Source organism: Ursus maritimus, unplaced genomic scaffold (genome assembly GCF_017311325.1).
Source record: "Ursus maritimus isolate PB19 unplaced genomic scaffold, ASM1731132v1 scaffold_20, whole genome shotgun sequence".
Taxonomy (NCBI): domain Eukaryota; kingdom Metazoa; phylum Chordata; class Mammalia; order Carnivora; family Ursidae; genus Ursus; species Ursus maritimus.
The window spans coordinates 54,100,501-54,115,677 of NW_024424453.1; positions in this window are offsets into that span (position 1 = coordinate 54,100,501).

The window sequence follows — 15,177 nt, forward strand, 5'->3', positions numbered from 1 at the left end:
AACTTAATTATTTATTTTGTTCTTCCTTTTTTGTTCATTTTCTGTCTTCATCACCATATAGTTGGCTTTTAGAGAGTAAGCCTATGTCTGTACTTGGCCGATGGTTCAGATCCAGTGAATATGAATGGCCCTTTAAGATCACTAAAGAGGTCTAACACACCGTGTATGCCATATCTGTATATGTCATGGGCTTGGCCAGGGCAGTGGGGAAAAAAAAGATGCCTTGGCAAAACAGGATGAGGTTTGGGAATATTTAATCACCTGTAGAAGCTGGAGCCCACCTTCCCTCTACCAGGGAAGACTGGTATTTTCATGTCTCAAGTAACTCACAGGATTGACAAAATCATGCCAGGAGGTGACAGATTCCCTTTCTAGCAGCTTCTTTCTCTCTCTTAGGAACTTCATGTCCCTAGACCCTATTATTTCAACTATTTTGCCAAACTTTGAGGTTCGTGATAGCAGAGATTTCTCTATTTTGGTAAGGTCAAAGCCTAACTCAAGGTCTTACCCAGAGTAAGTGCTAAGAATATGTTTGTCAAACTGAACAAAATATAAAGTCACTGTTTCCAAAGAGTTCTATTCCAAAGGATGCTGCAGAGGTGAAGAGGAATATAGGAACCAGCAAGATCAAAACAATTAGGGAGGGAGGATGAAACTGTGACACCTAGCAAGTCTTGAACTTTTTAGATCAATAAATGAAAGTTCAGATTTCCTTTAATAACTCATTGTCTGAAAGATTTTAACCCGTCCAAAATATTTTCATCTCGAAGAGCAAATAATAATTGAAACAATCTGATTTTTTCTGACATCAAGGTGGCCTTATTAAGCTCTGCAAATAAGTTTATTCCAGGTTGTTATTTAAAAAGGGGGGGGGGATCCCAGTGTGGCAAGAAAATGGAGCCCTCTGAATCTCAGCAATGTCAGGAACCAACCAGTGCATTGAATAGGAACCTGATTGGAAAAACTAAAAAAGAAAATCCGGTTGATTTAATCCTTGTATATGACAGAAGTTGGATTTTCTTAGCCCAATTGTGTTCTATGGGTATCTGACAAGTCTAAACTGCTAGCTTAAAGTCATTCAATAAATTTCAAGTTGTTTTTATGTCAAAGGGTTGAATTTAGACAAACTGTGTTGGCTTGAAATTGGACAGCTGGAATTTGTATTTTCAGTTGTTGGAAATCTCAGTGTAGATTTGACAAGTATTGATGATTATTGACATGAAGCATTCGTGTAAATCGTGGGATTCTATAAAGTACCATTCTTTTCACTTTTTCTTTGATGTTTTCTGCTCTTGAGAAAGCACATTTTTCTAATAATTTTAAATATTCTGAATAATCTTCAGAATAGAGGATATAATAAATCGGCAAGAAAGTCAAGGTTCTTTGTAGCTTAGAATAAGCTAAACTTGTAATGGGGCTGTTATTAATGTTAACTTGCACATAAGCTGTTTTCTGGGCACCTCACAAATTGTATAATTTGTCTTGTGTTCCTAAGTTCAATTTGCAGATGCCGCAGTGTCAGTAGTGAGGTGGGAGCTGTGATTACAAAAAACATTGCTATATTCTGACTATGGCACAGGTCAATGCTACTTTTAGAAAGCCAGAAAGAGCGAGGATAGAAGTCTCCCCTCCATAACATCTACACATTAAGCAAGGCTTGTTTGCTCCTGTTGAATAGGCTCCCAGACATAAATGCTTCCTTTGGGGAGTTCTTTTCCACCTCTTCCTGAAACATGGCTCTCTGAGGAAGGCTGAGATTAATAGTGCATCAGGTTATGCTTAATCTTCTCTCAATATTTCATTTTGCTTTAATCCTATAACATTTGCATTTCTGAAATTAGGGTATCTGATGCATTGGAGTGGGACCCAGAGGCCTCATTTAGGTTAGATTTATTATCTACTAAATGACTTTCTTAGCAGATCTCTTTATCTCTCTGTGTCTGCCAGCTCATCTCAATGCTCTATCTTGAGCAGATTCTATTATGCAAAAATTTGTTATTATTTTTTTTTAGATCTTCTACCCAGCTTTCAGACAATTTATTGTTAATAGTAAACCCTAACTGGTGCACTACAACACAATTAACAGAGATGGGTAAAGTACCCACTTGTGATGTTTTGACTCTCCAAGTATCCCCAAATCCAAAGTATTAGAAAGAGATTTCAGTATTATCTCCAAATTTTTCTTTCCAGGACCAACGACCCAAATTACTAATACAGGGGGCATTAATAAGGGGTATGTTTCTCAACACAACCCCATGCTTGGACAAAGAATAATGGAAACACAAGAAAGGGAAAGAGGTTTGGGTCTTAGGTGAAGGGAAAACATAGAAGGCTATGTTGAAAATACATGAACAAAAAGAGAGTAAGGAAATTGCCACATGTGAGAGGAACTAGAGGAGATGGAAGGAGCCTGGGGTGTGAACAAAGAAGTGCTACTGAGGAAGCTGGAGTAGCACCTAGTCAGCTTTCTGATCATCCATGGTTCAACTGGCTTAACTAGCCCAACTAGTTACTTTACATCTATAAGTTGGCTGATTCCACAGATGATATACAATGGTGAGTGCTAAGCAAGTTGGTTTGGAATTTCAGAATAGGTTAGCACATTGATTGGTGCCATGACTAAGGGTGGTGGGGTACAGAAACCTACACATGATATCAGTAGATGGAGTTGAAGATAGTGATGTAGACGGTGGTGAAGATGGAGATGAAAATGGGTATGGTTTGAACATAAAAAATGGATTAGGGTTAAGGATGGCAGGACTGATCTGATCAAATCAGCTGTGGGGAAGCCAGGACCAGGCAGATCTCTGCTTGAAAGATCTGAACCATGATCAAGAACATAGGACAGATTCTGGTTCCAAAATAGAACATTCTAGAATGGGTTAATCAGAATATCAGCAGAAAACAAATGAATTATTGCTCTGAGCTCCAGACCTAGTGGGGAAATTGTAGTGCCATGGAAAAGATGAGGCTGAAACCAAGCCTTTCTTTATAGACCGAAAAAGCAGGGTCATGTTGCTGCTGGCTGGATACTGGATATGAACCTTACATCTGCCAGGCCCCAGATCTATAGCTGAACAACTAGTTCAGGCCTAACTACTAGAAGACTGATAAGACTCCTGTTAGGTCAGGATAAGCTCAAGACATAGTCATGCTGAGCTAGAAAGTTGTAAAAGAGAGGTGGACAAGTGGGAAGCATGTGTGTGTATGTGTGTTTACATGTCCATCCTCAGAGTTTCCAAGGACAATCAAGTCATGAAATCTGTTTCTAATTAGGCAGAAACTTTATCCAGGATGAACACCCCAAAATATGTTTATCTCCTATATATATCTAGCCTAAGATTATGAATAATTCTTAACAATTCTAACCAGAAACGATTTGTAACTTCATTTTGCTTCTGATGAAGCAGATGATGATAGACAAGGGTTAAGCTAATTTTTAAAAATATGAGCAAAAATATGAACACATTTGGAAAAAAAGGCCTTTGAAATATTTAAAATGGAAATATTCACTGGTTTTATTTCTGGGAACAATTGAAGACTCTCACTGGGGGAATTGGAACCTAACTTGAAGTTGAATTCTGTTGAGCTTCTGGATGAAAACAAAATATGACTTGGGTCTCAAATGGAATATACATTTTCAAAGGCTGTCAGTATTGGAGCAAAGCAGATCTGCCACACACACACACGAAATGAATTAATTGTTCTTTGTGTGTATGTGTGTGCATCACAATCTGAAGTCAACATCTGTTTGTCCTTTTATTTAAGCAAATACACTTATGGAAGGCTAATGGAAGATTAAGATACAGAGATTGGAAAAAGATGCATTCTGTGTGTGGGAGGATGGAGAGCATGCACAAAGGAAGAAGCAGACCCTAAGAAGGAAACTAGAAAGAAAAAAAGAGGATTCACAACTGTTAATAAAGATTTTTATTTGCAGTGTCATTTATTAAGGATTTGTGACTGCTGATCTTTGTGACACTCAAATGACAGCAAACTGAGACTTCCGGTCAGTACACTTTAATGGTTCAGCCCTTACAGACATGCATGCCTCCTGCATATCAAGGCTTTTGATGGAGTGACAAAATCAGGGGTCTTTGTGGTCCTTTATGGCAACACTTATTTTAAGAAACTAACAGTTAGAAAATTGAACTGGTAGAAATCCAAAGAACAAAATGTATTAGCTTTCCTCTGTTCCCTGCTGCTTCAAATAGGAAGTCTTCAAGGGCAAGAAGGAGCAAGTGGATTTTTAAGAACAAAGTGCTCTTCTCTCATTGATAGCGATTAGTATGCAGCTCAGACTTCAGGGTCACTTTGGGTTACAGTCCAGTTTTTCTAAAACGAAGTATTCACCTCATCCTGGGAAACATACAAATAAGGTAGGCAGCTATGAAAGATGCCTACCATGTGCAACAAAGTTGTAGGCAACACCCACCCATCAGCTCCCATACAACACCAAAGTTAACCCAATGCCAGGGACACTGCTAAGTCATAAGGAACCAAATAACTTAAGGAAAGAAAAACCCATTAAGAAACGACATAGTCCATCAGCTGGCTTATGGCATGCACATAATTGAATTTCAGAAAGCCAAGATCTCTATATCTAAGATACCCATCAGGTATCTTCATGCCCAGAAAAGCATATCAAAGGGAACTCACTTCCCCCTTCTGTGCCTCAGTTTCCTTCACCTCACTGGTGAAGGAAAAATAATAATCCCTCTGCATTAGAAGAGCCACAGATGTTAAAAGAGGTTATTTATGCTTTGTGAGCTATGCTTTGCCAATGCTAACTAAAGATGGGTCTTCTATTTTTTCCCAGTATAGTTTATCTTTGTAATACAAATCCACAGAAATCAAATAATTAGTTCTTTCAATCATTCAAAAATAGCTATCATGAGGATTTAAGGATAAGCAACTCTTACCTGCAATAAACTTTTTCTCTGGTCCTACTCTGACTTTGTGACTGTCTCCCATAAAAGGGGGAAAGCATCTAATGCTATTGTATGATTGGCATGTGAATCTGAATCTGCCAGTGAGAGACAGCTCACCAACTTACCAAACCCACATCTACTAAGAAGTCTCAGTAAGAGTTACTCCGTTGTCATTATTTTGTCCTTTAGTTTATAATTCTCAGTTCAGAGCATTCTTTGAAGGAAGGCTGAATGAACCTTTTTAGTATGAAAATAACTCTGGAAACCTAAGATTCAAACCAAATTCAAAGTTTCAAAGTTGGTTTTGTCATGGTAAAATCATATGAGAATATGTGTCCTAAAGAATGTATTGTACCATCATAGCTGTTCAACTAGTCCAGGCCTCTTTGCTAGGCACTGTAAGAAATAGAATAGGAAGAAAAGATCCACCTATGTCTTCTGAACACGTCTTATAGCTCTGGCCTCCTGGGTTTTGCCATTATAAAATGTCAGCCTTGTGTTCTCCATCTTTCACTGAGAGGCTGAAGATAAAATGAACAGTTCTAAGTACAAACCTCTGCATTATCTGTAAAACATGTTCAAAGACAATGCCTCTCACCATTATTCAATGACTCTTTATGCAAACATCCACAAGAGAGTGATCTTTCCAAGTACAAACCTGAGAAAGCATGCATATTCCCATGAAGCAGAGACAGTTGTTCTTTGTTAGAAAGAAGTCACCTATCAAAGCGTAAGCTGTCTTCTTTCTCTGTGCCACCAGGAAATTTAAAATGAAGGCTGTGCTCACTGTTGCCTTCTGTAAGCATGTTATTGCTCTGCCTTTCTCTCCCTGTCTTTACAAGCCTCTGTCATCGTCCTTACTATATAGCACTGGGGCTACTTACATATTTATAGCACGTGTTAAAAAATATATAGATCTTCACAAAGGTATAATAAAAAACTAATGTTCCAGACATAAACGCCAAAATGCCAGATGGCATTCCAGGGCCTTCATGACCTGTCCCAGCTACCCTGCATACCCCTAAATTATAGGCACATTTATTTCCTCACGGATTGTCTAATTTATCAGGTTGTTCGTACCAACATACATTTGCTCTCATTTCTCTCTCTCTTTTTTTTCTTTAGAGAGAGAGCACACTTGAGGTGGGGGAGGGGCAGAAGGAGAGGGAGAGAATCCCAAGCAGACTCTCTGCTGACCGTGGAGCCCACAGAGCATGGGCTAGATCTCACAACCCTGAGATCATGACCTGAGCTGAAATCAAGAGTGAGATGCTTAACTGACTGTGCCACTCAGGCAACCCACCCCTCATTTTTCTCTCTTCTCTCCCACACTCCCATCTTTAAGCACTCTGGAAAGTTGCTACTTACCCTCCTACCTCTGGCTCATGTTGAGCTTCCTTTATGAGGACTCCGTGACTGCCCTAAAGAGAATTAGGCATTTGGGGGTTCCTGTAATTATTATTGTTATTGTTATTGTTTTTAAATCCCCTGAGATCTTACTGCATATTTAAATTTTTCTGTGATGTTTTTAAAGCTTCATATGTCTGTCTTCAGTTCTTTTTTTCTTTCTCTCCTAGACTAGAAAGTCGTGCAAAGCATGGACCATGTCTTTGCATCATTTGTCCTCCAAATCTAGCCAGACACAGAGGAGGCTAACAAAACAACAACAAAAAACACATAGTAGGAATGAATGAATGAATGAATGAATGAATGAACAAGAAAATGAATGGGACACCATGGCAATACCAACTTCAAAAAAAAAAAAAAACAAGAAAGAAAAGAAAAAGAAACACAGAGAAAACAACCATAGGAGGCTGAAGTACACTCCAAGGATAAAATATGGATGAAATCTAATTACTAGGGATGAGTGAAGATCCATTTACTCATCTTTAGAAATTTTGTCAAAGAGAAAGACATGTCCAAGGAAATAAGTTATCATCCCAAGACAGTTTCACCGAAAGGAAGAGCATGGTTAAGGGAGGGAGTGAGCATGAGGAGTGGTAAAAGCTCTTTTTTATACTAGTGGGAAGGACATAACATTAACATGTATGAAAGCCTTGCCATTCTCCAAGAAATGGGCCAAGGTCTTCATATTATAACTCAACCAATCTTCATATCAGCTTTAAAAAAAAAAAAAACAGGTATCATCATTGTCATCATCATCATTTCAAAATTCTGCTAAAGCCCCCAGAATTTTGAAAGGTGTGCCATGTCCACAAAGAACAAAGACATCTACTATAATGCCATTTATCATCTTTACCCTGGCAAATTTCAGGTACCTGGCAGTAATAGGGAAACATTACTATTTCCTGAATACTCATACACATAACTAAAATCTCATATTACTTTATTTAGAAGCTTCAGGTAGGTTTAGTGCCAGATGGGTAGTATGTCCAGAAACCATATTTTTAGAAGCTATAGAAAAAACAAATGTCACCTAGTGAGGATGTTTAACAGGGTATGAAGAGGCTAAATGGAATAAGCAGGATCAGGATTTTCATATACAGGGAGAGTCTTTGATCACACTCCTCTGGCAATGTTCATTTGCTCTTTGGCCACCTTAATATTCATTGAGCACCTGCTATAAACCAGACACTGAATCCATAGGGTAACAAAAGGGCCAAATATCCCTGCCAACCTGTATGCAGCTTAATCTTCTCCACAATTGAAGAACTTTGTGCTTATTTCGTCTGGGATACAGGTTTCTCCCAATATCTGAAAGTAGATCATTCCTATGAAACCTTTTGTAACCTGAAATGGCATAAAGCAAAAAAGCAATTATCATTAATTTATATGAAAAAAAATTTTGAGCATTCGCAGAGCCAACAACTAATCTCTGTTAGGCTTTTATGATATCTTAGGACCCATCTTGCTAATGGATGCCCAATAGAAATCAAGATAAAGCACAGATGTTCACAGACCCAGCTCAAAGCTCCGGAGGCTAGATGCTGAGATGCTGAGTGTGGATCCTGGGGAAGGAGCTAGAGGGGCCCTCTGCTGCTCAGGTGCCTGCTACCTCTGTAATGGCTCACTGAACAAAAAAACCCCGCTATTTTCACATTAGCCTTAAAACTTAAAATCCTCTTCAGATTTCCTTCAGCTAGAGAAAACAGGGACTAATGTAGGTCTTCCATAAAAGCAAAGTGTGCAATGTAAACTTTTGACAAGTGGGGGTACCTGTACTTGCTTTCAGAGTTTAGGCAGAATATCTAGAAAAATCATTCAATATGATTCCTTAATTCACCAATAAACAATAAATAGATAACAAATAGTAAGCTTAATGTGTAATATAATTCTATAGTAGCTAAATAGTGATAGGTGTTATGAGAAAAGAAAGTTGTTAAGTAGGATGGGAAGGAGGAGAATTAGGGAGTGGTGCTCTGGTGGCAGAAATAGGGTACAGTGGTTCCCCTTTATCTGTGGGGCATGTGTTCTGACACCCCCAGTGGATGCCTAAAACCGTGGATAGTACTAAACGCTATATATACTATTTTTTTCTCACACATACATACCTAAGATAAAGTTTAACTTACAGATTCACTTCTAATAAAATAGAACAATTATAACAATATACTGTACAAAGATTACATGAAAGTGGTCTCTCTCTCTCCCTGGAAATATCTTATTGTACTGTACTCACCCTTCTCCTTGTGATGTGAGATGATAAAATGCCCGCATGAGATGAAGAGAGGTTAGTGACCTAGGCACTGTGACTTAACATTAAGCTACTACTGAACTTCTGATGATCCTTCTAGAACATCTACTTACAGAACACAGTTGATCATGAATAACTGACACCACAGAAAGTAAACCCACAGATAAGGAGGGACTACTGTCTTCAGGCTTGTTCTCATGGAAAAGCGTTCACGTCAGAGGGAATAGGTTCAGAGAAGCCCTATGGCAGGAGCATGCCTGGTGCACTGGGGAGTAACAAGGAAGCCGTTGTGGCTAAGAGAAAGACTAATAGGAAAGGAAGTCAGAGACTTATCAGAAGGTGGGGGAGAATAAGGGGACCTACAAGATTTTATAGGGGCTCTGGTTTCAACTCTGTTTAAAACTGGCAGCCATTTGAGTGTTGAGTAGAGAAGTGACATGATTTAATTTATACTTAAAAAGTTCTCCATGGCTACTCTGTTGACAATACACTACAATCAGGGAGGAGCAATAAGGGAGCCCAGGAACTCCGTTACTGTGATTATTAATCTGGGGAGAAATGACAGTGTTTCAGACCACGGCAGTGTTAGCAGAGAAGGTAAAAAGAGCTCCAATTCCATACATATTCTGGATATTTTGAAGCTGGTGCCAACAGAATTGGGTACAGAGTGAGAGAAAGCAGTTTCAAAAATTGGGGAACTGAGCAGATGGAAGGATAGAATTATCATAACCGGAGAGGAGAAAAGTTGAGGGGTGGGAGGAAGGTCAGACTTGTCAAGTGGAGGGTAGGTGGAGTGTTGAGTGTGAGGAGAGAGGTGAGTAGTGGGTATACATGTTGTTTGAGGGTTGTCAGCATTTAACTAGTATTTAAATTCTTTGGACTAAATGAGATCACCTAAGGAATGGCAATAGATAGAGAAGAGAAAATGCCCAAGGACTAAGCCCTTGGGCATTCTAAACCGAAGAGGAAGAATCACAATAAAGACTTAGAGTTTTCATTGAGATATGTGAATGAAAAGAGTGGGAGAGAAAGAGACAGAGACAGACAGAGAGAAAGAGAGACAAAGAAAGAGACACAGAGAGAGCAGTGCCCTGGAAATCAAGTGAAAAACCTATCATCAAGGTGGAGGGAGTAATTCACTTGGCAAGTCAGCAGAGAGTGATATGGAAGTGGTCCTTAGTTACATTAATGAGAATGGCTTCCAAGGGATATGTGAATATGTGCATGTGTTGCAAATGGTGATGGGATTGTTAAAGTGTGATTGCAGGGAGTTAAAAGCCAACAGAGGAAGAAAAGGATTAGAGACAGTGAGTTTAACAAGTATTTCAAGAAGTTTTGCTAAAAGGGAGCAAATAATTGAGGTGGTGGCTAGTAGAGCATCAATTGGACCCCCAGAAAACAGAGAAAAGGACAGAATTAGAAGGAAAAGGATTTGTGGGGAGTTGGGGGAAGCAGAAGAAAAAGAGTTCTCAGGCCATGGTGCAGGTCTGAGGCCAATGAAAGGAGGAGGAAGAAGGCATATCAAGTATGAGAGCTTCCAACTATGGTGCAGCTCTTAGAAAGCCACAGCCAGCCTATTAGGGAGCTCTGGTGAAGTGATTGCCTATACAAGAGCCCCACATTGTGCAGAAGTGACCAGGTCTCAGCATGCTAAGCTCTGCATGGGAAGAACATAGCTTGGGCTCAAAACTGAGGAAGATCTTGCAGGTGCTGCACCTGAAGGTTATCAACTAAATGCACCCCTCAGCAAGTTACTTTTTTTTTTAAGATTTTATTTATTTATTTATTTATTTATTTATTTATTTATTTGATTAAAGAGACAGAGAGTACAAGCAGGGGGAGCAGCAGGCAGAGGGAGAGGAAGAAGCAGGCTCCCTGCTGAGCAAGGAGCCTGACGTGTGGCCTGATCTCAGGATCCTGAGATCATGACCTGAGCCAAAGCCAGACACCCAACAGAATGAGCCACCCAGGCGCCCCTCAACGAGTTCTTTTTTGAAGGAAAACCCATGCTGTGCACCTTCATGGCTGCCACTTGAAGTAGAATCAAGGGGATTTTGGAGAAGGAAAAGTAACAAAATTCTCTCTAGGATTTCACCTGTCAAGTTCTCACAGTTTTGAAAGCTCTGAGCACCAACATATGTTTCATCAACCCAGCATGGCTGCCTGGCTGCCTCTTTCTTCCTGGGCTCTATTTCTCCATATGACAAATTGGTAAATGTCCAGTAAGAAAGCTGGAGTGAGTAAAGACCTCATCTCCTTTGCTTCCTTCTTCTCAGTAATTGTAGCCCCTCAACTTCTGCCTGTCCTGGTTATAATCAAATACCTCAAACATTATGTATAGCTTTCATTCATTTTGTCCATTTTTTAGAAATATTTTCAGTGGGCCTCTTACCTTGATGAAATCCGAGAGTCAGATGGGAGGTCAGTCAGCATGGCTGTGAGTTGGAGTTCTTCTCTGTCTTGTTCTGTAGCATGAATGCAGTTGTGGAATGAGCAGAGAGTTGAATTTGACCAGCGCTGTAGTTTTACCAAATGAGTTGAGTCTAACAAAGTCAAACAGGGACAAGTCAGATGAAGATCTATGCCAGAGAAAGAATGAAACTATTGACCATGGAATTGATCTGCTCTTATGTAAGAATAATATTTTTTATCCCTTTTTTCCTCAGAGTTGTAGCTTTTGTGATTACAGAATAGTTAAAGCAGTGAGAGCTCAAAGTATGGTTGAAGCCCCTTTTGCCTGAGAATCATCTGGGACATTTATTTAAAGTCTCCTTGGGGTACCTGGGTGGCTCTCAGACAGTTAACTGTCTGACTCTTGGTTTCAGCTCAGGTCATGATCTCAAGGTCATGAGATTGAGCCCCACATCAGGCTCCATGCTGAGCAGGAGCAGCTTAAGATTCTCTCTCTCGGGACGCCTGGGTGTCACAGCGGTTAAGCGTCTGCCTTCGGCTCAGGGCATGATCCTGGCGTTATGGGATCAAGTCCCACATCAGGCTCCTCTGCTGTGAGCCTGCTTCTTCCTCTCCCACTCCCCCTGCTTGTGTTCCCTCTCTCGCTGGCTGTCTCTATCTCTGTCAAATAAATAAATAAAATCTTTAAAAAAAAAAAAAGATTCTCTCTCTCCCTATCCCTATGACCCTCCCCTGCTTGCATTCTCTCACTCTCTCTCTCAAAAGAAGAAGAAGAAGAAGAAGAAGAAGAAGAAGAAGAAGAAGAAGAAGAAGAAGAAGAAGAAGAAGAAGAAGTCGTCGACTCTTGACCACATTCAGTCTCATTGAATCAGATTTTTCTGAATGGTTAAGCTTAGGCAAAACATTGGTATCAAGCTCCCCAAGTGATTTCTTACTTGAGTCTCTAAAACAATAGAGTCACAAAAATAGATACAAGTGTGATCTTTCACCTTCCTTTACTTTTTAATGAGGTTTGTGTTTCTTTGGTGATTATCCAACTTTGGTGATTTGAGGCTAGGTAACAAGAAGAACATATATGGGCAGTATCCTTTGTTTTAAGAAATTCAAATTTCAGATCCTTTGAGGACTATAAAATAGCATTGATGGACATGGGCTGTAACTCACAAAAGCTTCCCCTCCCCCATCACAAAGCATTCTAGAACCCTAAGGAGAAACACAAAAGCTTCCCACATCTTAACTCTTGCTAAAATTTTTAACTTTTCTTTTTAATTAATGTAGTTATTATAGAGACATGTTTGACCTACATTTGGAAGAGAACAAAATATATAAATTAACAAAGGAAAGGGGCCTGGTTTATTCCTTTGTGCTGGATTTGCTATGACACGTTGTCTACCCATATGGTGTTCATACCATCAAAAGATCAGAAAATGTGCCCAAATTCTTCAATTCAGACTTTATATTTTAAGGAATATCAAGGAGTCACACTAGGTGGGTTTGAATAAAAGAGTGAGTGTGGCTTAAAGTTTATAGACATTCTGTTTTGCTCACTACACTTGAACTATTTTGTGTATTTTTTATTTGTTTGCCATATTTGCTTTCTGGGCTTAGGCAGGTTTTCTAGAAGAGTAATGTATTCTAATTCATTCATCCATTTGAGAATTCCTATGAGATTTGCAAGTTTAAAGTGCCCTGGGTGCCTAGAATGAATATAATGGGTATATAATATATCTTGAGGCAGAAATGACATTAATATGGTTAGGATACACTCCATAAAGAGGTGAGGATGAAGATGAATCATGAAAGATGACTAGAAGTTTACCAATCATAGAACATAAAGTAGGACACACGAACTTGAGGAAAATCATGTGTACGGTTCCCCCAGGGAAAGACTCCTAGTTTACTCAGCAAAATAGCCTGTAGCTCATTCTAGACCCAGTAAAAAGTGAAGAGAGAGCAGGGCTGGAAAGGCACTGGGGACCATGTCATAAGATGCCTTTTACACCATGCAAGGTTGTTTGAACTTTAACTTGTAATCAAAGGGAAGGGAAAGTAGATTAAAAGTGACCTACTGAGGCAGGAGGCTAGTTAGAAGGTTGATGGGGGATATGAAAGCTGAAGTTCTCTGTAAAATCAGACCTAATACTATTAAGTTCACCAGGGTTGCTGAGGCCCCCATGGAGATATGGAGACAGGCAGTAGCTCTTTTGAAATATTAAATACTGCAATGTGTCTCCATCCTTAGATTTCATTCAGAGAAACATACTTTGGTCTAGGAGTTATACAACAAAATCCCTAGGCTTACTTAGGATGCAGATGTAACCCAAGCTCTACTGGGTATCCCTGGATTGGGTTGTTAATATAGGTGGGCTCATTTTAACATTAATATGTACCAGTGTTATTGATTTCTTTTCTCTTTTACTTACACAGAATTTCCTTCCCCTCACCTTTTTCCAAGCCTCGGCCAGTTATGTCTGAGAGACTCCAGGGTGCCTCAGAGGGAAGATGGATGGTTCTAAGCATTTTAGGCATCACCACTGCTCAATAGCCATCCCTCCATAACCTGCTGGATGCTGCCCTTTAGCTAGAAACCACACCTGTTATGATGGAGTCACCTAGAGTCAGAAGTACAAGTTGATCTTTGATGAAGAAGAGAATGCCTTCTCCTCTTTGACTATCTGTTACATGGCTATCTTAGTTTGGGTTCCTAGAAGCAGAGCCTAATATGGGGATTTGGTTGCACATGATTTATTGATGGAGTAGAGCTCAAGTTGCACCACAGAGTTGGCCATCCCTTCAGGCAAGATGACAGTCTTTTATATTCCTATTTTATGCCATCAGTTAAAGGCTGCTGGGGTCAGAGGTGGAGACAGGTGCATAGATCCTGAAGCAAGGCAGGCTTTGCTTGGCTGAAGGCAAATTTCTGGAGAAGAAGACACAGCTATGAGCCGTTAGTAGCCAACACTCACACTAGCTGGGGGTCTGAGGGGAGCACCAATAGCATCCACTCTGTGAGTTTCAGTGTCTTTTTAGCCCAGGCTACAAGGTTAATGGAAGAGCTCCTCCTATATTCACATACATCTCTGCTGCTTTCCACAAAGAGTTATGGGGCCGGGAAGCACATGAAAATGACATAGACAGTGAAATAGTCAGGATTGTCCTTTCTCATTAGCAAGGATGAGCTAACATGTGCATGTAGAAAGGGANAGAGGCTAGGGGTCAAAGAAACTTTGGGTTTCTATTAACATGAAATGCAGACTTGTTAAATAGTATGTGTGATAGGTTGCAGTAATCCTAATTTGTACTCCTTTCCTGTGTCCTTGTTATGTTGCATGTGTCTTTGCAGCTTTTCTCACTGAAGACAGAAAATCTACTTTCCTAACCTATTCTTTGAATTTGGACTAGTCTGTGTCTTGCGTCAACCAAGAAAATGTGGCAGGAATGCCAGTGTCCCTCCCAGTTCTAGACCTACATCTCAAGAAGCTTTGTGTGTCTCTGCCTATTCTCTTGAGCTTCTGCCATCACCACGAAAAAACATGCCCAGACTAGCCCAGTAAGAGGATGAAAGACATATGGCAGACAGTCAAGTCATCCCAGATGTCCCAACCAACGCCATCCTAGATTAGCCAACAGCGAGCCAACTATAAGCAGACTCATGAGTGAGCCCAGGCAAAGTCAGCAATCACTTAACTGTCTTCTAGTTGGTTCCAGACATAATAATCACTTATTCTTCTATGCTGCTGTGACTTGTAGTTGTTTAATAGCATCACTGTATCAAGAGATAACTGTTATAGTAGGTATGCAATAAACATTTATTGCATATAAAACAGTATGTTATGTCACCAAAAGGGGAGAGTGCTACACCATCATGAAAGTGCTGGGCTGAAGCAGAGAGGAGAGATTTTATTTCCACTTCCCACTCCTGGAACTATGTCCAACCAAGGCCTCATCAAAAAGGCTGGGAAATATTGAGTGGTATTTCTGGAGGGAATCACACTGATAGACTTCACCAAAATGTTCCCTGCTCTAGCAATCTGTAATACCTGAGTCTTGGCATACGCCCAGTTAGAAGAATGCAGTGTTGGGGTAAGGGTAAAACACAGGAGGGCAGCCATCAGCATGTGCAGAACAGAACGCTTAGTCTTGGTATTCTGCAAATGTTTCAAGCCAGGCTGCGTCTTC